General features: G+C 38.3%; 1 protein-coding gene and 1 pseudogene across 5 annotated transcripts in view; one reads left to right on the forward strand and one right to left on the reverse strand.

The window, feature by feature from the left end:
* Positions 1-12199, forward strand: part of TMCC1 (transmembrane and coiled-coil domain family 1) — a 250694-nt gene that overhangs the window by 175124 nt on the left and 63371 nt on the right. The window lies entirely within an intron of this gene.
* On the reverse strand, positions 9510-10034 carry LOC118523817 (large ribosomal subunit protein uL15 pseudogene; annotated as a pseudogene).

The following is a 12199-nucleotide window of genomic DNA, read 5'->3' on the forward strand; positions in this document are numbered from 1 at the left end:
AAAAATATCAGTATTCTCCATAGAATTTTAAGATGACCTAGATAGAATCTTATAATAATGTCCAAACAGTCTAGGATACAATAAAAAATTGCTTGGCATTTGAAAAAAATAGGAAAATCAATTCACATGGAAAAAGTCAAAAGAGGCCAATGCCAAAAAGACAGACATAGTCCTGACAAAAACTGTAAAGCAGCAATTCTTAAAATGTTCCAGCAAGTAAGGGCAAACATTCTTGAAATGAATAGAAAGATAGAAAGTCTCAACAAAGAAATAAGAGAGGTGTAAAGGATCAAATGGGCATTTTAGAACTGAAAAATACAGTAAATGAAAAAAAAAATCCCTGGATGGGATCAATAGCAAAATCAAAATGACAGAAAAGAGTCAGTAAACATGAAAATAGGTAAGTAGAAATTATCCAGTGGGTTGGGGGAGTATTGAGAACAAAAGTGAAGAGAAACTTAGGGACTTGTGGGACAATGACAGAGGTCTAACGTTCATGTCATCAGAGTTCCAACAGGAGAGGTGAAGGAGTGGTACAGAAAATTTATTTGAAGAAATAATGTTTAGAAACTTCCCAAATTTGGCAAATGACATAACCCTTAGATTCAAGATTCAAACCTATAGATTCAGGAAATCCTAAAAAGGATAAAGACAAACCCACCCCCGAACACATAATAACTAAAACTATCATGGTACCAAAACTAAAGACAAGAGAAGATCTTGAAAGCAGAGAAAAATGATGTAGTACTTACAGGGAAACAACTATTCAGATAACTACATATTTCTCATCAGAAATCTTGGATGACAGAAAGAAGTAGACTTACATTTTAAAGTGCTGGTGGCACGGTTATCAACTTAGGGTTTTATGTCTAGCAAAGTATCCCTCAGGGATGAGGGAAAAATAAGGGCATTCTCAAAGGAAGGAAAACTAAAAGAATTTGCAGCTACTAGATCCTGCTGTAAAAGAATTGCTAAAGAAAGTTCTTAAGACAGAAGGAAATTTGGGGGTTCCTGGGTGGCTCAGATGGTTAAGCATCTGCCTTCAGCTCAGGTCATGATCCCAGGGTCCTGGGATCGAGTCCTGCGTCGGGCTCCCTGCTAGGCGGGGAGCCTGCTTCTCCCTCTGCCTCTCTCTCTCTCTCTGTCTCTGACTCTCATGAATAAATAAATAAAACATTAAAGAAAAAAAGAAGGAAATTTGGAACTTCAAGAATGAAGGAAGAGCAACAGAAATGGTTAATATCTCAGTAATATTTATACTTGAATTTTTCAATTAACCGTAGTAGAAAGCAAAGAATTATAACATCAATAATAGGGTTTTCAATATATATAAATATATAATATATATGAAGAGAGAGGGTAAAAGAATCTAAAATGGTAATAATGATAAGGTTTGTACTTTCACTTGAAGTAGTAAAATACCGATTTTAAGTAGTCTGTGAAAAGTTACACATGTATATTGTGATCCTTAGAGCAACCACAAAAAAACAAAACCTGACCCCCCAAATTATAGTAAAAAACACAGTAGATTAAAATGAAATACTAAGAACTGTTCACATAAACCAGAAGAGGGCAGGAAGGGAGAAAAAAAGTGGAATGAAAAACAGGACAGACAGAAAGCAATAAAATTAGAGACCTGAATTCAAACATATTGGTAATTTACATTAAATGTAAATGATGTAAACATGCCAAGTAAATGACAGTTTATCAGAGTGGATTTTTTTAAAAGATTTATTTATTTTAGAAAGAGAGTTTGAGCAGGGAGAGGGGCAGAGGGGGAGGGAGAGAGAGAAAATCTCAAGCAGATTACGTGCTGAGTGTGGAGCCAGAAGGCAGGGCTCAATCCCACAACCCTGAGTCATGACCTGAGCCAAAACCAAGAGGTGACAGCTCAACCGACTGAGCCACCCAGGTGCCCCCAGAGTGGATTTAGGAAAAAAAGAAAACAAAAAAACTCTGATTATCTCCTGCTTATTAAAAAAATTCACTTCAAATATAATGATGTACATAAGTTACAAGAAAAAGGATAGGGGTGCCTGGGTGGCTCAGTTGGTTAAGTGGCTGCCTTTGGCTTGGGTCATGATCCCAGGGTCCTGGGATCAAGTCCCACATCGGGCTCCCTGCTCAGCGCAGAGCCTGCTTCTCCCTCTCCCACTCCCCCTACTTGTGTTCCTTCTCTCGCTCTCTCTCTCTGTCAAATAAATAAATAAAGTCTTTAAAAAAGAAAAAAAAAAAGGACAGAAAAAGGTATACTTTGGGCACTTGGGTGGCTCAGTCAGTTGAGCAGCTGACTCTTGGTTTCAGCTGGGGTCGTGATCTCCAAGTCCTGGGATGAGCCCTGCATTGGGCTCCACACTCAGACAGGAAGTCTACTTGTGGATTCTCTCTCTCTCTCTCTCCCCCTCTCCCCTTTCCCCTCCCCCTCCCCCTGCTCCTGCACTTGCTCGCTTGCTCTCTCTGTCTCTTCTCTTTTTGTCTCTAAAATAAATACATCTTTTTTTTTATATAAAGATTTTATTTATTTGATAGAGATAGAGAGAGGGAGAGCACAAGCAGGGGGAGCAGCAGGCAGAGGGAGAGGGAGAAGCAGGCTCCCTACTGAGGAAGGAGCCCGACGTGGGGCTCGATCCCAGGATCCTGGGATCATGACCCGAGCTGAAGGCAGCCGCTTAACCGACTGAGCCCCCCAGGCGCCCCTAAAATAAATAAATCTTAAAAAAAAAAACAAAAAAACAAAAAACTTGAGTGTAAACTTCAGAGCAAGGAAAATTACTAGAAATAAAGATAATACATAAGGATAAAAAATAATTCACCAAGAAAACATAACAGCCCTAAAACTGTCTATGTACATATTGGAAGAAAAAAATGGATAGAACTGAAAAGGGAGATAAATCCACAGTTATAGTTAGAGGCTTCAGCACTCCTCTCTAGGTGATCTATAGGACCTAGTAGGCAGAAAATCAGCAAGGATAAAGAAGAACTAGGCATGCCTGGGTGGCTCAGTCATTAAGCATCTGCCTTCAGCTCAGGTCATGATCTCAGGGTCCTGGGATTGAGCCCTGCATCAGGCTCCCTGCTCAGCAGGGGGAGTCTGGTTCTTTGCCGCCCCTTCCCCCTGCTCACTCTCTCTTCCTCTCTTTCTCAAATAAATAAAATCTTAAAAAAAAAAAAGGAACTAAGTAGCACCTTCCACCAACTGGATCTGTTGATGTGTCTAGAACACTTTAAACAATAGCAGAATACATATTTTTTCAAGTGCCCAGATACCAATCAAAATAGACCCTATTGTGTATGATAAAACTAACCTGAAATAAATTTAAAAGAATTGAAATAAGGTATGTTCTCTGACCATAGGAGAGTTAGACTAGGAAACAATAACATAAAGATAACAGGAAAAATCTAAACATTTAGATATGAAACAACGTACTTCTAAGTCATCCATGGGTCAAAGAGAAAGTCTCAAAGGAAATTGGAAAATATTTTGAGCTGAGAGAAAATGAAAACATAAAAAATACATCACAAAAATTTGTGGGAGGGGTGCCTGGGTGGCACAGTTGGTTAAGTGTCTTACCCTTGGTTTAGGTTCAGGTTGTGATCTCGGGTGTGAGAACGAACCCTGCATCAGATTTGCACTGAACGCAGAGTCTGCTTGAGTTTTTCTCTCTCTCTCCCCTTCCCCACTGCATGCATGTGCTCTCTCTCCCTCTCTCTAAAATAAGTAAATAAATAAATCTTTTTTTAAAAAAATGGGTGGATGCAGCTAATGTAGTAGAGGGTAATTTATAACATTAAATGCTTCTATAAGGGCGCCTGGGTGGCTCAGTTGGTTAGGCGACTGCCTTCGGCTCAGGTCATGATCCTGGAGTCCCGGGATCGAGTCCCGCATCGGGCTCCCTGCTCAGCAGGGAGTCTGCTTCTCCCTCTGACCCTCCCCCCTCTCATGCTCTCTCTCTATATCATTCTCTCTCTCAAATAAATAAATAAAATCTTTAAAAAAAAAAAAAATAAATGCTTCTATAAGAAAAAAGGTATCAAATCAACAATCTAAGCACCAACCTTAACAAACTAGAAGACGTGTAAAAATAATAAACCCAAAGCAAGCAGAAGGAAGGAGATAATAAAAATAAGAGCAGAAACCAGTGAAATTTAAAACAAACAGTAGAGCAAAACAGTGAAAACAAAAGCTGGTTCGTAGAAAGGATTAAAATTGATAAATCTCTGGGTGCCTGGGTGACTCACTCAGTTAAGCATCTGCCTTTGGCTCAGGTCGCAGTCTGCATCGGGGTCCCTGCTCAGCAGGGAGCCTGCTTCTCCCTCTCCCCCCTGCTCGTGCACTCTCTCTCTCTCAAATAAAATCTTTAAAAAAATAAAAATTAAATAAAATTGATAAATCTCTAGCAAGATGATGATGGCAGACATGAAGTACTGATGTGCAGAATGAAAGAGAGAGAGATATCAGTATAAACCCACAGACATCAAAAAGATTATAAGGACCACTATAAACAACTCTAAATACATAAATCAGCAACTTAATGGAGGAGACCAAATTCTCAAACAGTGAACTACCAAAACTCACCTAAGTTGAAAAGATAGCCTGAGTAGTTCTATAGCTATTAAAGAAATGAAATTTGTAGTTCAAAACATTCTGAAAAAGAAATTACATAGAGTCACTGGCAAATTCTACCACACATTTATAGAAATATACCAACTCTGTAATTTCTTACAGAAAATAAAAGGGAAAGGGACTCCATTTTAGGAGGCCAGCATTACTCTGATATCAAAACCAGACAAAAGCTGTACAAGAAAACAAAACAGACCAATATCTCTCATAAACACAGATGTACTAACAAATTGAACATGGCAATGTATATAAAGAATAATATATCATGACCCAGTGTAGTTTATATCAGGAATACAATACTAGTTTAGTATTTGAAAATCAAATGATATAATTCACAATATTGACAACCCAAATAATCAAAACCATGTATCAGTTGATACAGGAAAAACATTTGACAAAACGTAATAACCATTCATTATTTAAAACTCTCAGCAAACTAGGAGTAGAAGGAAATTTCTTCAACTGATAAAAGGCATCTAACAAAAAAAATTTTAAACTGCAACAACATCATACTTATTGGTGTAAGCCTGAATCTTTTCATTTTAAGATTGGGAAGAAGGCAGGGATGTGCTCTCTTACCACTCCTATTTAACATTGTACTTGAAGTGCTAGCCAATACAATAAGGCAAGAAAAAGAAATAAAAGGCATACAGATGGAGAAGGAAGAAATAAAACTGCCTCTACTCACAGCTACATGACTGCCTATATAGAAAATCCCAAGAAATCCAGAAAAAACTCCTAGAACTAATAAATGAGTTTAGCAAGATCTAAAGATAACAGTGCCAACCCACACAGAACAGTTGAGCTTTTATATACTTGCAATGAACAATTGGGGGGAAGGATTTACTATTTATAAAGGCAGCAAGAGAAAAATAGTTAAGTATAAGAATAAAAATCATATTGAAGGATCTGTATGCTGAAATTGTAAAACACTAATGAAAGAAATTAAAGATATAAAAAAATACAGAGATATATTCAGGGATTGGAAGACTTAGCATTCTAAAAATGTCATTTCTCTCCAGTAGTTTTATAGATTTATACGATTCCAGTAAAAAATCTTAGCAAGATTTTTTTTTGTAATTATAGACAAGCTTATTCTCAAATTTATATGGAAAGGCAGAGGGACTAGAATAGCCAAACCAATTTTGGAAAAGAAGGATAAAGCTGAGTGAATTATCCAACCCAGTTTCAAGACTTATCATAAAGCTACAGTAATCAAGATGGTATCATATTGGCAAAAGGATAGATATATAGATTGCTAGGACAGAATAGGAAGTCCAAAAATAGAACCACATAAATATCTCCAATTCATTTTTCATTAAAATGCAAAGATAATTCAATGGAAAATGGATAATGTTTAAAAAAAAGATTTTGGACAAATTTGACATCCATATGCAAAAATATGAACCTCTACATAGATCTCACACTTGATATAAAAATTAACACAAAATAGTTCAGAAATCTATACGTAAAACATAAAATCTTCAGAGGAATACATAGAAAATCTTTGACCTGGGATGAAGCAAAATGTTTTTAGGTATGACATCTTAAGCACAATTCATAACATTAAAAAAATGATAAAAAGGAATTCATCAAAATTTAAAAAAAATTTTTTTTAATGATGAAAAACACTATTAAGAGAATGAGAAGGCATGCTACAACCTGGGAGAAGATTTTGCAGATCACTTATCTGACAAAGGCCATATATTCAGAGTATATTTTTAAAACTGTCAAAACTGACCAGGAAAGAAACAACCCATTTGAAAAATGATTGAATTTGAATGTCTTAAATAGTCTGTTTACCAAAGAGGATGTACGGTGGTAAATAAATAAATGAAAAATATTTAGCATTATTAACCATTAGGGAAATGCAAATTAAAACCAGGATGAGATACTACTAGTCTAATGGCACAAATGAAAACTGACCATTTCAGATACTGACAGGGATGCAGACAACAACCCGAATGCATTGTTTATAGGAAAGGAAAATGGTACAACTACTCTAGAAAACAGTTTGGTGATTTTCTTTTTAAGTTAAATGTACACTTAACATGTGACCCAACAAATCCATTCCCAGGTTTTTAACCTATAGAAGTGAAAACTTATATTTCCACAAAATTCTTCGTACCATTGTTTAGAGCAGCTCTATTCATAATTGCCAAGAAGTAGAAACCATTCAAATGTCCTTCAGCAAGTGAATGGATAAACTGTGGTATATCCATATAGTGCACTACTATTCAACATAAAAAGAAATGAATCATTGATACATACAATATCCTGGATGCATGAGTCTCAGAGACATTGTGCTAAGTAAAAGAAATCATCTCAAAAGTTATATGATTCTGTTTATGTCACATTCTCAAAAAAGATAAAATCATGGTGAAAAGAATAGATTATGCATTAGTGGTGGGGTTAGGTGTGACTACACAAGCGAGTGAGTGATTTATTTATTTATGGTGTATAATTGACATACTATATTAGTTTCAGGTGTACAGCATATTGATTCAACTATTTACTCATTGCTCACTGTGATAAGTGCAGTCACCATTTGTTACTCTACAATTATTACAGTATCACTGACTAATTTCCTATGCTGTACTTTTCATCTCCATGACTTGTTTATTTTATAACTGGAAGTTTGTACTCCTTAATCTGTTTCACCCTTCCCCCCACTACCTCCCCTCTGGCAACCACCAGTTTGTTCTCTAAGAGAGAACTCTTTAAGAGTGTGTTCATTTTTTTTTTATTTGTTCATTTTGTTTTTTACATTCCACATGTAAGTGAAATCGTATGATATTTGTCTTTGATTTATTTCACTTAGCAAAATTCCCTCTAGGTCCATCCTTGTCGCAAATGGCAAGATTTTGTTCTTTTTTTATGGTAAGTATTCCACTGTATTTATGTACCATATCTTCTTTATCCATTCATTGATCAATTAACACATGGATGGCTTCCCTATGTTGGCTATTGTTAGTCATGCTGCAGTAAACATAGGTGTACATATATCTGTTTGAATTAGTGTTTTTGTTTTCTTTGGGTAAATACCCAGTAGTGGAATTACTGAATCATATGGTAATTCTATTTTTTTTTTTTTTAAGATTTTCATTTATTTACTGGGGGATGGGGGCAGAGGAGCAGAGGGAGAGGGACAAGCTGACTCTGCACTGAGCGCAGAGCCTGACGCAGGGCTTGATCTCACAGCCCTGAGATCACCACCTGAGCCAAAATCAAGAGTCAGACGCTCATCCAAAGGAGCCACCCAGGCACCTCCGTAATTCTATTTATAATACTGTTTTCCACAGTGGTTATACCAGTTTACACACTGCCCCCCTCCCCCGCTGACTGAATGAAGGTTCCCTTTTCTCCACATCCTCACCAGCCCTTGTTCCTTGTCTTTTTCATTACTAGCCATTCTGACTGTTGTGAGGTGGTATTTCACTGTGGGTTTGATTTGCTTTCCCCAGTGATTAGTAATGTTGAACATTTTTCACAAGGGAGTCTTTTAGAGCAGTGGAACTGCGCTTTATCCTGATTATGCTGATAGTTATGTGAATCTATGCGTGTTTTAAAATTCATAGAACTGGGGCGCCTGGGTGGCTCAGTTGTTAAGTGTCTGCCTTCAGCTCAGGTCATGATCCCAGGCTCCTGGGATTGAGCCCCGCATTAGGCTTCCTGCTCAGCAGGAAGCCTGCTTCTCCCTCTCCCACTCCCCCTGTGTGTGTTCCCTCTCTCGCTGTCTCTCTCTCTGTCAAATAAATAAAATCTTAAAAAAAATTTCATAAAATCTACACATGTCTAATAAGTTAATTTTGTAGTGCTAATTTAAAACATTTTTTTAAAACTTAATGGCATAAAGTGACAACTTATTTATATGTCATGATTCTGTGGACTGATCAGGTGGTTCTTCTGCTTTCCTTTGTGTTGGCTGGGATATTGGGATGCCCAGAAGGTCCAAATGGCCTCACTCACATGGCTAGCAATATGTATTAGCCATTGACTCAGAATTTAGCTATGACTCTTGGCCAACAACATTGGTTCTTCCACTCTTAGTACTCTCTGCATGGCTGGTTGGGCTTTTTTGCAGCATGGCCAGTGGGTTCCATGGAGTGTTCAAAAGAACAATCTCCAATTTCCAAGCACTTATCTGGTCTCTGCATCATGCTTGCTAAAGCCCCATTTGCTGTAGTTAGTCCTGTGACCAAACCCAGAGTCAGTGTGGGAAAGTACAGGGCATGAATACGAGGAGTGCTGGCTCCTTAGGGGCCTCCAAATTAATATCTTTCACAGATGGTGAGTGCTTTTTGTTTTTTTTTTTTTTTTCTTAAAACAGCTTTCCTTCCAGATTATCCATATTCCTTCAACAAAAACATTAAGAGACTCCAGTATCTAAGAGGGAGTAATTGAAGAAGATTGCCTGTTATTTTTAAAAAAAAAATGTAAACTGTGATTGTTTGGAACATGTTGAAAATGTGTTGTTTTCCTGTAAGTGTCGATGATTATAGACCCACATCTTTTTTTTAAAGATTTTATTTATTTATTTATTTATTTGAGAGAGAGAGAGAGAGAGAGAGCATGAGCTGGGGGGAACGGCAGAGGCAGAGGGAGAAGCAGACTCCCTGCTGAGCAGGGAGCCTAATATGGGGCTCCATCCCAGGACCCCAAGATCATGACCTGAGCTGAAGGCTGCCGCTTAACCGACTAAGCCACCCAGGTGCCCTGTAGACCCACATCTTGACAGAGATTTGAGTTTGTTCTTTGTGTACCCGATTACTTTCCCCCATAACTCTATCATTAATTCTCAGTATAGGGAATGGGGTTCCAAAAGCACTTACATGAAACATGATGCGAGTGGATCTTAAAAGTTCTCATCAAAAGGAAAAAAAAAAAATTTTTTTTTTTTGAAAAGCACCTGTTAGCATTTAATGAACTCCCCCCAAACGTGGCTTCAAGCTACTAGAACGCAGGCACCCCCGACACCCTTAATCTTCTCCTCTGCTCTTCTACTGAAGAATTTGGCCTTCACGATGACAGGCTGTTTTGGGAGTTTTCCCTTTCCCAAAACTTTGTAGTAGCCCGATCGCACCACATCAGTGATAGGAGCAGCTCCAGTCTTGGTTTTGGCGGCATTTACCCGTGTCTGCTCACTGACCAAGATCCACAGTTTATCAAGGTTGACAGTTGGGCAGAAGCTCTGGTTCCTCTTTAAGTGGTAATGTCTCATACCAGCTTTTCCAAAGTAACCTGGGTGATACTTGTCAAAGTTGATCCTGTGGTGATGCATGCCACCAGCATTACCCCGGCCTCCTGGGTGCTTCCGGTGCTTGCCGATGCGGCCGTGGCCGTGGCTCACGTGACCCCGAAGTTTCCGGGTCTTCCTCAGTCTGGATGGCATGTCGGCAGCCCAGATGGAAAAGCAAAAGGAAAAATTTTTGTAACCATACATGGTTATGGATGTTAACTAAACTTACTGTGATAATCATTTTGCAATATACACATGTATCAGATCATTTGTGTTATACACCTAAAACTAATACAATGTTACATGTATTGATTATATCTCAATTTTAAAAACACAAAAGAGCTCACAGCACTGCAGACAACCTTGGGATTAATTTTGGGGATAGAAAGGAACCTTCTTTTTTTATTATTATTATTATGTTATGTTAATCACCATACATTACATCATTAGTTTTTGATGTAGTGTTCCATGGTTCATTATTTGTGTATAACACCCAGTGCTCCATGCAGAATGTGCCCTCTTTAATACCCATCACCAGGCTAACCCATCCTCCCACCCCCCTCCCCTCTAGAACCCTCAGTTTGTTTTTCAGAGTCCATTGTCTCTCATGGTTCATCTCCCCCTCCGATTCCCCCCCCTTCATTCTTCCCCTCCTGCTATCTTCTTCTTCTTTTTTTTTTTTTAACATATAATGTATTATTTGTTTCAGAGGTACAGATCTGTAATTCAACAGTCTTGCACAATTCACAGTGCTCACCATAGCACATACCCTCCCCAATGTCTGTCACCCAGCCACCCCATCCCTCCCACCCCCCACTCCAGCAACCCTCAGTTTGTTTCCTGAGATTAAGAATTCCTCATATCAGTGAGGTCATATGATACATGTCTTTCTCTGATTGACTTATTTTGCTTAGCATAACACTCTCCAGTCCTATCCACCTCGTTGCAAATGGCAAGATTTCATTCAGAAAGGAACCTTCTTGAACATATAGTCAGATAGCATCCAAAGAAGTAATATGTCTAAAAAAAAGCCTCCACAGAGGTGTTATATATTGAAGATATAATGCAGGAATACTAAACCAGAAACAGCCTACAAAATGAGTACATTGTAGAAATTGAGGGTGTTTTTGTTTTTTGCTCGTTTCCTTATTCCATTGTTTTTAAGCAATGGTAAACACAAGAAACCAGATTACTATGGAATGAATGCATGAAGTAGGAAAAAGATGGTATGAGGACAGCAGCATGGTGTAGTAGAAAGAACCTAAATGGAGAAATAGAAGAGATGGATTCTAGATCTAATCTGGCCACTACTGCATCCTTCACTTCTTTCAGTACCTTGGCTTTCATACTACAAATGAGGTGTTTGATCTGAATAGTGCTTCTTAACATCCCTAGGAGGCTCTAGAGACCAGGATCTCTGATGGAGATGTAGATTTGAAAAAAAAAGAAAAAGAAAAAAGAAGAGTCAGTAGAATTCTTGTTTCCACAATATAAATTACAGAAAGCAGGGACACCTGGGTGGCTCAGTTGGTTAAGCTGCTGCCTTCGGCTCAGGTCATGATCCCAGGGTCCTGGGATCAAGTCCCACATCGGCTCCCTGCTCAGCGGGGAACCTGCTTCTCCCTCTGCCTGCCTCTCCCCCCCTGCTTGTGTGCTCTCTCTCTGTCTCTCTCTCTCTGACAAATAAATAAATAAAATCTTTTTTAAAAATTACAGAAAGCAAAACTAAGATTCTAGGCTGGGGAGAGTATATAGAATATATAGAATGAGAAGGTATTGAAGAGGGGTGTGAGTTTTTACAAAGTATTGAGAAATATTGTAGTCTAGAAAATACAAAGGATCTCTAATGTCAGTAGCAAGCAAGACTTGCTCGTCTTACTCATTTTTTCATCCCTAAATGCCAGACACAGGGCCTGACACATGGTAATACTTATTTAATAATACAGGATCCCTCCTTCCTCTTAGAAAATTTTGTTTCGGACTTTGGAGAGAGTAATTTAGGGGTGTAACAGTTTCATCCCTTTGTTAGTCACGCATTTCCTCTATAGATGAGGTATGAATGATGAATTCCTTCTGTCCCCCTACTAATGCCTATTCATTTTTGGCCTAAAGTCTGTAGCTATATAGTGCTGTGTCCGTACAGGTTTATATAACTTATCAGATGCTCCCTTCTGTTCCTATTATGGTTCATAGAAGGAACTGAAAAACATTAGTTCATGTCTCCTTGCTTCGCAGTGGACTGAACCCCATACACCAAAGAAATGTCTTATTGCTCTCTCAAACGTATTTTATGTTGGCCTTGTGTTAGGATCATAAGAAGGAAGCTCAGAACTCAGAAA

The sequence above is a fragment of the Halichoerus grypus genome, chromosome 1 (genome assembly GCF_964656455.1).
Source record: "Halichoerus grypus chromosome 1, mHalGry1.hap1.1, whole genome shotgun sequence".
Classification (NCBI taxonomy): domain Eukaryota; kingdom Metazoa; phylum Chordata; class Mammalia; order Carnivora; family Phocidae; genus Halichoerus; species Halichoerus grypus.